At 45.2% G+C, this 9,829-nt stretch overlaps 1 protein-coding gene across 1 annotated transcript in view; it reads right to left on the bottom strand.

Annotated features, from left to right (window-relative positions):
• Positions 1-5,629, bottom strand: part of PAQR8 (progestin and adipoQ receptor family member 8) — a 46,084-nt gene extending 40,455 nt beyond the window's left edge. The window contains exon 1 of the mRNA XM_003897733.5: positions 5,510-5,629. The gene's annotated coding sequence lies outside the window, so the exon portion shown is untranslated. The remainder of the gene's footprint in view (positions 1-5,509) is intronic.
• Between the last annotated feature and the right edge of the window lie 4,200 nt (positions 5,630-9,829).

Below are 9,829 nucleotides of genomic sequence, written 5' to 3'. Positions count from 1 at the left end.
GGCTCTGTCGCCCAGGCTGGAGTGCAGTGGCCGGATCTCAGCTCACTGCAAGCTCCGCCTTCCGGGTTTACGCCATTCTCCTGCCTCAGCCTCCCGAGTAGCTGGGACTACAGGCGCCCGCCACCTTGCCCGGCTAGTTTTTTGTACTTTTTTTAGTAGAGACGGGGTTTCACCGTGTTAGCCAAGATGGTCTCGATCTCCTGACCTCGTGATCCGCCCGTCTCGGCCTCCCAAAGTGCTGGGATTACAGGCTGGAGCCACCACGCCCGGCCATATGCTAAGCATTTCATACACACTCTAATTCACATCTCTTCAGATATGCATTCGATGGATACTCAGATTAAGTAACACACCCAGGGTGGCACAGTTAAGAAATGGTGATGTCAGGGTGCTAATGCAGGTTTATTTTTACTCCAAATCCCATGCTCTAGCCAAGGACTTCTCAGCACTACTGATATTTTGAACCAGATAATTATTCGTTGTGAGGGGCTGTCCTGTGCATTATAGTATGGTTAGCAGCATCTCTGGACTCCACTCATTAGATGCCAGTAACATCCCTCCCCCTCCAGTTACGACAATCAAAAATGTCTCCAGACATCACCAAATTTCATCCTCTGGGGGAAAGAGGGGCAAATTCACCACCCCCTTCTCCCCATTAAGAATCACAGCTCCAGGCCGGGCGCGGTGGCTTACGCCTGTAATCCCAGCACTTTGGGAGGCTAAGACGGGCAGATCACAAGGTCAGGAGCTCAAGACTAGCCTGACCAACATGGTGAAACCCCATCTCTACCAAAAATACAAAAATTAGCTGGGCTGGTGGTACGTGCCTGTAATCCCAGCTACTCAGGAGGCTGAGGCAGGAGAATTGCTTGAACCTGGGAGATGGAGGTTGCAGTGAGCCGAGATCGCGCCATTGCACTCCAGCCTGGGTGATGGAGCAAGACTCTGTCTCAAAATAATCATCATCATCACAGCTCCAGTCTAAGCCACAATGTATATTGTTTCCTTGTCCTTTCCAAGTACATAAACCGCTACTCAGAAGACAGAGCAAGAACCAAACACAACATTCCAGGAAAGTTTGGTAAAGCAATAATACCACCCTATCCTACAGATATATAACTTTGTAATTAACTAATTATAGCTATTATCTCCTTTTATGGCCTCTGAGTGCATATCGGGATCTAATTTTGAAAGAGTTAATCCACCTCAAAAATATGAACACTATTGAGAGATCCACCTATTTACCTGTCTTTGAGAAATTGAGGGAAAAGATCATGTAGTAAAATCCATATTAATTCTTAGCTCCACAGGCCATTAGGAGAAGAAACTTTTGTTCATGCATCATTGTAAGAGAGCACATGATGTGAAAGAACTTCTGAAGGGCAAAGTCTGTGTCTCAAGCCTCTCCATCTCCAGCACTTGCTTGCCTACAACAGAGAATTCTCACTAAATGGTCAACATTTCATGAAACATTAACTATTTCATAGCAGCCCCTAATCATCTGATTAAAATTAAGATGAAACTTTCCCATCTTTCTAATATATGGATGTATGTATATTACATAACACTTATAAACTTGAAAAAAAAACTAGTGTTGACATTTACAGAAGAGCTGAGATTTCAGTGCCAGGCTATTCTTCCCTATTGTTTAAAAAACACAGCAGAGCAAAACTCACATTTGGAATGAAGGGAATGTTTACCAGAATCATCTCTTTCAATACATGCCAAGAGAACTGTAGCTGTTTCGTTAGAATAATATTTTCATTGGATGAAGGAAAAAAAATTAGAGGAGAGGCTTTTAAACTTTTTTGAGATTTGCCTTACCACGCCAAACTGTTATACCTAATATACAATCATAACAGGAATGCTCATTTTAAAAAATCTGAATTCAAAAGAAAGTAACTGGGAGCACTGACCCCATTTATTTGGAGTCTGTATTTCCTCATTTCTGAATAAATAAAAAGTAAGTAGTTGTGGTTTCTTTTAAAGGTTACCCTTTAAAAATTCTTAAAAGACCACCCTTTAAAAACTCTTAAAAGAACAGGAGGGCAAAAACCAAAATGTTCTATTTGTAGTTAGTTGCAAAACCTAACTGAAGGGAATATCATTACCTGGGAAATGATAAATTTCCACATGGCTTCAAAGGAATTTTAACATAAGACTATCAATAAATAATATTCCTAACAAGAATAGCTAGACTCTATTGTGCACTCATGTGTTGGGCACCGAACTCAAGTGTTCTACATGCATCAATGCTATTTCATCTTCATCACAGCCCCATGAGGTACATGCTCATTGATATCTTCATTTTAAGGTAAGAAAACTGAGGCCAAAAGAGATGAAACTTGCCCCCAAACCACAGCTAGATCAAGATTCAAGCTGTGGTTGTGTGAAGCTTTATGCTATACAACCTGAAAAAAAAAATGCGGATTTTAAAAAGGGATATGTTCAGTTCATTTTTTATACAGTGTGCCATGAAATCTCAAAGTTGAAATTAATTTTCAGAAATCATTCTCTTCCCTTTACTTCTGTAGATCCTTTCACATCAAAAATCAAGCACCAGGCATTACCTACAGCTGGGGCAAATGGCTTTCTGGGTACCTCTTTTTTTGGTGAGACAACAAGTCTTTTGTATTTCTGTTTTGCTTTCTGTAAAAATCCACAATGACGGAGACTGCCTAGTAACAAATATCAGGAGGGGAAAAGAAAGGCTTACTTTTTCTAGCCCAATATGCCATAAGCTATAACAATAAAGTGACAGGACCAATTACTTTACACACGTACCGGAGCATAAACACCAAAATGAAGGTTGTGCTTCAAAGTAGTTAAGTTTTTGAGGAGTTAAATGTTATACTCAAAATTTCCACTGTGGAGATGATGGGAGCCCCTAACCCCGGTGTTGTTCAGGGACCGACTGTAATTCCTTCCAATCCTAAATACACACTCCATGCCATTACTGAATGCCCCTTTTAGAACTGCTGGTCCTTCAAGAGAATTTTCATTATTTTAATGAGCATACTTCTTATTGACAACCTCGATTCCCCACCTCGGAAGCCCAAGTTGGCCCTGCACAGTGCCTGGCTGTTTCCCAGCTGAAGAAGGTTTGCCATCGCTGAGGCAATCAGGAAATGTGTTGCAAACTCCGAAGGCAACTCCAAAGCAGGAGCTCCAAAATTATTCTCAGTAGTGACAGCATCACTAGAATTAGTACACAGCTTGCCAAGAGCAGGCTTTTGAAGGGGAGAAATACTGATTTGAATGTATAAATACTGGCATATTTATTTTAACATTTGGATAAAGAACTGGAAGCATCAGCAAGTGTTACGTCCAAGTGAATAAGTACACTGCTGCAGGAATGATAATGCAGATTTTGATGCAAGGTCCTGACCACTCAGTAAGGTATACACACACCCTTAATGGAAACATGTTTGTCCTGAAATTATTCTTGTAAAATGAATAAATCGCTTTCTATCCTGTTAACTTGCATAACTATTAAATATTTCCTTTTCATGAATTGAGAAACAGACCCAACAAATGCTAGTTGCCAAAATAATCCTTGTTTCTCCAATGAAGCTCAAATCTCAGTGTGTGTCAGAAGATGGACCTATATGCACCAGAAGGAAATCTGGTGCACACACACCCGCAAAGAAAAGAAAAACCCAGGTATCTTTCAATAGATATATCCACTTAATAAGATTCCTCTACCCTGGGTCTTCTAGAATTGGTTGTTACGCCAAATAACTGAACTAATTACCATACATAATTAACAATACAAGATGGGTTAATGTAAGATAGTCAACATTTAACTAATAATTGAAGGACATGCACCCAAGGACAAGCAACAGAAATAAAAAACAAAAACAAAAAACAAAAGCCATGCCTTGGTCCTTTGTTTTTAGATACACACTTGGATACTCATCCACGGAGGTCCTAAGCAGTCTGGCTCCCTTCCAGTTGACCTGGTCAAGGGTGCAGCAGCTCAGGGCTGGGTACACGCTGTGGATGATCTTAACAGGGCAGTCAAGGGCAGTCCACCTTCCATGCAGGAAACACCTATTAACTTCACTAACAGGAGTCTTCACTGACAAGCAAATACTCCCAAACTGCACAATACTCTCATGTTTAACTCGACTGGAATGCAGTGCGTTTGTGGGCATTGTTTGGTGTGTGTATGGGTTGTGGATTTTCCTCGTTTTTACGCAGAAACAGCTTCTCACAGAGTACTGGAACAAGTAGTACACACGTGGGTCTAAAAATCACATATACGGTGTGTTACATGAGTTATCCCTAAGGCGCGCACACACACACACAGGTAGATATTACCTGTACATTTGAAATCTCACTCCATAACTATTCTTTTTAGCCTAGGCTCTTCTCTTCGGGTTTGTGGACAAAATCATTTCTAACCCAGCTAAGAAATATGGGATGCAACTTAGGTCAAGACAATGAGTCTGCCAAGGCCCCTGTACCTCCCGCTAGTCTGCCAGTGCCTGGCGCACCTACAGCTGCACAGGAAGCTGCGGTGCCCGGCTGCCTCCAGGTCCCCGCACCGGGTCGGCGAGGTGCAGCAGCCCCCCAAACCCAGGCTCCGAATATTCCCCAAGCGCGTTGAGTGCGAGGTCCCCACCCGCCCCGATATGCCCGGTGTTGCTGCCTAGAGTAGATTCCCTTTCGAGTTGTCTACGACCCTGTTCCACCGAGGGCGCTTCGTTCCCATAGCCGAGACAGACGCTTCCAGCGTTCTAGCCCCACCAGCCACCTCCGACACCCCACCGCGGCGTTCCCATCCCGCCAAGCCCCAGCATCTGCCCATTAGCCAGCTGCCGGCGGTTCTCATCACAACTCCGCTCCTCGCGCCAACCCTCTCACCCTCTCAGAGAAGCCCCCTCCATCTTTCCCGGGCGAAAGCACATGCCTAGCCCCACCCTACTCTTTCCGGGGTTCCCCTACCTCGGGCTCCCCATCCTCGGGCTCCCCCTCCCACCCCGGGCTTCCTCCCCTTCGCACTCCCCTCCCGGGTTCCGTTCCCCTCCGCCCTGCGGAGGGCGCCCCAAAAATGCGGACAGGGCGCCCCTCGTTCCGCCCTGTCGGACTCCCCCATGTCGCGGTCCTGAATCTCCCGCCCTATGGGCTCAGGCTTCCCAACATCGCGGTCCCCACACCCCCGCCAGCTCTCCAGGCTCGGGCTCCATGACTCCCCAGCATCGTAGTCCTGGCCACCCCCCTACAGCCGTTCAGAGCTCCAGGGCTCCCCAACATCCTAACCCGTCGTCCCCCCTCTTCCGGGCTTGGATTCTGAGACTCAACATAGGGGCCCTAAACTCCGGCCCCTGGCCTCAGGTTCCCAACGCTGCGGCTCTGGACCTCCCCTCCGAGCTCGGGGTACGAGGACTCCCCAAAGCCACGATCCTGACGTCCCTGCCTCCCGAGCTCGGGCCCCGGGGCTCCCCGACCTCGCGGTCCCGATACCCAACTCAACCCGCTCCGCGCCTCCCGCGGCGGGACTCACCGGCAGGGGCGGCGGCCGAGCCCGTGCGCGCAGCCCAGCCCGGCCCAGCCCGCACTCCCGCCTCGGGTTCCCGGCCACTAGCTTCCCGCAGGCGGCTGCGACCGCGGCGGGCTCGGCTTGGGGGAGCGGCCGGGAGGAGGAGACCGCCGGGGGCGGGTGACGCCCGGCTCCGCCCCTTCCCAACCCGGGGGCGGGATGCGCAGACCCGCGCGCTCCGCCGCTGCCCGCGCCGCTGCCGCCGCTGCGAGGAAGTTGACTGACGCCGCTTCCTTCCACCCAGGACGCAGACCCTCGCAGTCCCTGGTAGCTGCAAAAAAAGCGGACTTTGAGACAGGGACGCCTTAACCGCCCTCGTATTCTTTCCAAGAATTCACCTCCCAGGGGGCCATTTCCAAAGTCCCTCGGGAAGGGCAGAAAACAATAACAAACTTCATCTGCGCTGTCAAGACTGATTTAAATCCTGGCCTTCTCTCTCACCACTCTCGGGTGAACGTTCAGGGTCATGCCCATGATATAAATAATGTGATGACATACTACGGAGGCCCTTGCAGACACTTCCACACCCCTAAGATACACCCGCCCAAGACTCGTGCCTCTCCCATGACTACATCACACAGACACATCTGACACTGCCCTGCAGAGGATCCCTCTTCTACCCTGTGCCCTCAATCCCCAGCCCTCGTGAGTCCTAGCAATAGCGACCCACACACGCAATCTATTGGGGGTGGAATGGGGGGGTCGTGGATTCCACCTCCCGACTTGCTCCTCACCCACAACGTTCTCTGTATTTTACCATGAGAAAAGGATAGTTAAGAAGTTGGATGATCAATTAACAAATCAAGTTGGCTTTGCTTTTAAAAAGCCTTCTTCACTATCTGGAGAAAAGGCCTGGGAAGATGGCCTGCTTACTGTAAGATTTTATGGTCTGCTTACTGTAAGATTTTCTCAGATGGCCTAATTCTGGTCTGCTTACTGTAAGATTTTCTCAGGCCTAATTCTGGTCTGCTGGTTCCCAAAACTTCTCTTATACCACCGTGTTTCAGTGACATGTCGCACAACATCTCGCATTTGTACAATGTTTCTCTTTTTCAAAACATTTTAGCCATGTGATGGTTCACACCTGTAATCCCAGCACTTTGGGAAGCCAAAGTGGGCGGATTGCTTAAGTCCAGGAGTTCGAGACCAGCCTGGGCAAAAAGGTGAGACCCTTTCTCTGCCAAAAATACAAAAATGAGATGGGTGTGGTGGCACACACCTGTAGTCCCAGCTTCTTATTCTCAGGCAAACATTATGAAGCAAAGAAAGTAGGTAATCTCAGCAGGATTATTTCAGTTCCATAAATGAAGACATTTAGACTCTGAGCAGTTACATGGCAGGTTTGAAGCTGAGTCAGAGCCAGGAAAGAGCCCAGGGGCCTGTCTTCAGAGCCACTGCTCTCCCCAGGGAATCATAGTCCAGCACTTACTTATAGGTGGATACTAGTGGAAATATCACAAGAGGTCTTTGGCAGCTTTGCTCCCTCCATCTCTTCTTCACCCCAAAGATGTCAGGGAACTCTCCCTTATCCTCAAAAACCTATAATAGGCCAGAGGTCACAGCTGTACAACAGGGCTTATTGAGAGGGGGTGAAAACTCCTTCCACTTTGGGCCACTCTAGAAACAAAATTACAGGTTAGCAAATCTAAAAGCCTATCCACAGCCTTCATCCAACTAATGTGAGCTGTCAGCCAGGAGCTGATGAGCCTCCAAAATGCTTTGCTGATTGTTTTGGCAGTGTTTTTCTCCCTAAGAGTTACTCCATGTGGAATGTGAAGAAGTTTTAAAAGAAGACTAACAAGTCTTCTAATTCTTTCTCAATGGTAAATGTTGCTTTCTTGCCCTTTATCCAAAAGGCAGATGTGAACGTGCATGTAAAGTGTAATGGGTGTCAGGCATTGTTATCTGTGCATGAGGCAGTTCTGTTTGCAAGTGACGCTGTCCAGAGTCACTAGATAAGAATGGTGGTTCTCATCCTTCATGCCTTTTAAAACTACCTTGGTCTCATGCTAGCTAGCTTCTTTTATTTTCTACTGTGAGGTAATGGCCTACTTCCATTTGGGCAGTAAAAGTGATGTTTTGGTAACACTGAAAAAAGTCCTAGGGTGACCTGGCTATTTTTGAATTATAATAAAAGTCTGTTGGGTCCCTCATAAAAGACAGTTAGGATGGCCTGTGGTATATGGAAATTCACAGCCAACTTTCCTCTATGTAATAATCCCATCTGGCAACAAAATTTTGACCTGAGATTTTTCCAAAACCTGGAAACAGCCAAGATCTTGGATATTGCAGTATTTCCTTAACAAGGAGAATGCTAAACTGCTAATCCAGTCAACATGTATCAGACCTAATTCCCTTTCAGATTGCCCTTGAAAGCCGCAGAGACAGGCAATATGCAAAATGATGAAAGAAATAGATAAGATTAAAGAGCTATTTTTGTCCCAATCTCTATAAAATAATTTGATCTATTTTACATTGGATACATACCACACTGACACTGTTTTTATAAACCTTCCACTTTGTGTTTACATAGTATCACTTTTCCAAGGAGCTCAAAGTACGTTTGATGACATCATATTACTCAACTTCATACATTTATATGAAGTAGGAAAGGGGTAAAAACTGGTAGTCTTATTGTAACACGGAGAAATGGAAGCGTGAAATAGTTAAAACCACTTGCCTGGAACATTCTGGTATACATACCAGTTTATATTAAAAGTAGACCTATTTGTGAAAACTGCTACAGTGAAGAATTATTTAAAAGCTCTACTATTTTTGTTTTCTTTTTACATCTTATGAAAGGACTGAGGACTATTAATTTCTTCACTATCTTGGCAGAGAAAAGAAGAGGCACTTTGCACAGTGGTTAAAAGTGTGGCCTTGGGAGTGAGAGCCTTCTTCAATAGGTAACTTAACTTTTCTTCTTCCTTCTTTTTTTTTTTTTTTTTTTTTTTGAGACAGTCTCACTCTGTGCCCCAGGCTAGAGTGCAGTGGCATGATCTCGGCTCACTGCAGCCTTGGCCTCTCGGTACCTCAGCCTCCCGAGTATCTGGAATTACAGGCATGCACCACCACGCCCGGCTAATTTTTTGTATTTTTGGTAGAGATGCGGTTTTGCCATGTTGGTCCCAAAGTGCTGGGATTACAGGCATGAGCCACCATGCCTGACTGGTAACTTAACTTTTCTATGCTTCAGGATCCTTATCTCTAACACAAAAATAATAACTGTACCCACATATCATACAATGAAGGCCTATTAAATGGGTGAAAAGACAATGACTTCATTTAAGTGGGGTTTTTTTTGAGATGGAGTTTTGCTCTTGTTGCCCAGGCTGGAGTACAATGGCACGATCTCGACTCACTACAACCTCCACCTCCCGGGTTCAAGCAATTCTCCTGCCTTAACCTCCTGAGTAGCTGGGATTACAGGCGCCCGCCACCATGCCTCACTGTTTTTTTTTGTTTTTTTTTTTTTTTGGATTTTTAGTAGAGACGGGGTTTCACCATGTTGGGCAGGCTGGTCTTGAACTCCTGACCTCAGGTGATCCACCCTCTTCAGCCTCCCAAAGTGCTGGGATTACAGGCGTGAGCCACCGTGCCCAGCTTAAGTGGTTGTTTATGGAATCTTTGTTTCAATATTTTCTACTTGCAGCAAAGATATACTATCCCAGTGGACTACACAGGAAGAATTTGGGAAAACTTGAATATCTGTATTTTTTTACCCTAAAGTCAAATCCATCATTCCTTGACATTCCATGATCAGATAGCCATCCATACTTAGTGTTTCTATTTAGATCCCCTGCCAAATGGCCAACTGGGAAAAGTAACCACGATACTAATTTCACACACAGGATGCTAAAGAACTGCGATTAAGTCAGATTAAAAATAAAAATCGTGATTTTCTTGTACTGTCTGTCTATTTTATCTCATTTAATGGTGGAATGGTAGGGGCTCACTAAAGCTAATTTGATTTTCATTAGGAATTGCTCATGTCATTTTTTCCTTTTGTTTGTTTATAATAATAACAATTCAGGGAGCAAATAAATTAACCCATGCAGACAAAAAAAAGAAGATGTACAAATTGCTCCTGGGCCCTCAGTAAGCCCTGGGCACATGTGAGATTTTGAGGCCTTATATCTGATCTCTCATTCTCTAAGGTAACTAGTTCCTAGTTGAAGAGTTTCAGATGGCAAACTATAAGAATAAATGATAAAAGGACTGAGCAGGAAGCTTTAATATTATTATTATTTTAAAAGTCTTATCTAATATATTTATTTTTAAATT

Source organism: Papio anubis, chromosome 6 (assembly GCF_008728515.1).
Source record: "Papio anubis isolate 15944 chromosome 6, Panubis1.0, whole genome shotgun sequence".
Taxonomy (NCBI): Eukaryota; Metazoa; Chordata; class Mammalia; order Primates; family Cercopithecidae; genus Papio; species Papio anubis.
This window is presented reverse-complemented; position numbering and strand designations above follow the sequence as displayed.